The sequence below is a fragment of the Oncorhynchus gorbuscha genome, linkage group LG21 (assembly GCF_021184085.1).
Source record: "Oncorhynchus gorbuscha isolate QuinsamMale2020 ecotype Even-year linkage group LG21, OgorEven_v1.0, whole genome shotgun sequence".
Taxonomy (NCBI): domain Eukaryota; kingdom Metazoa; phylum Chordata; class Actinopteri; order Salmoniformes; family Salmonidae; genus Oncorhynchus; species Oncorhynchus gorbuscha.
This window is the reverse complement of record NC_060193.1, coordinates 53,365,123-53,365,491: the sequence shown is the minus strand read 5'-3', so window position 1 is coordinate 53,365,491 and position 369 is coordinate 53,365,123.

Below are 369 nucleotides of genomic sequence, written 5' to 3'. Positions count from 1 at the left end.
CATCCCACTCTCTCTCTCTCTCTCTCTCTCTCTCTCTCTCTCTCTCTCTCTCTAAGCTGTGCTTCACTCCTACTGTTATCATCCCACTCTCTCTCTCTCTCTCTCTCTCTCTCTCTCTCTAAGCTGTGCTTCACTCCTACTGTTATCATCCCACTCTCTCTCTCTCTCTCTCTCTCTCTCTCTCTCTCTCTCTCTCTCTCTCTCTCTCTCTCTCTCTAAGCTGTGCTTCACTCCTACTGTTATCATCCCACTCTCTCTCTCTCTCTCTCTCTCTCTCTCTCTCTCTCTCTCTCTCTCTCTCTCTCTCTCTCTCTCTCTCTCTCTCTCTCTCTCTCTCTCTCTCTCTCTCTCTCTCTAAGCTGTGCTTCA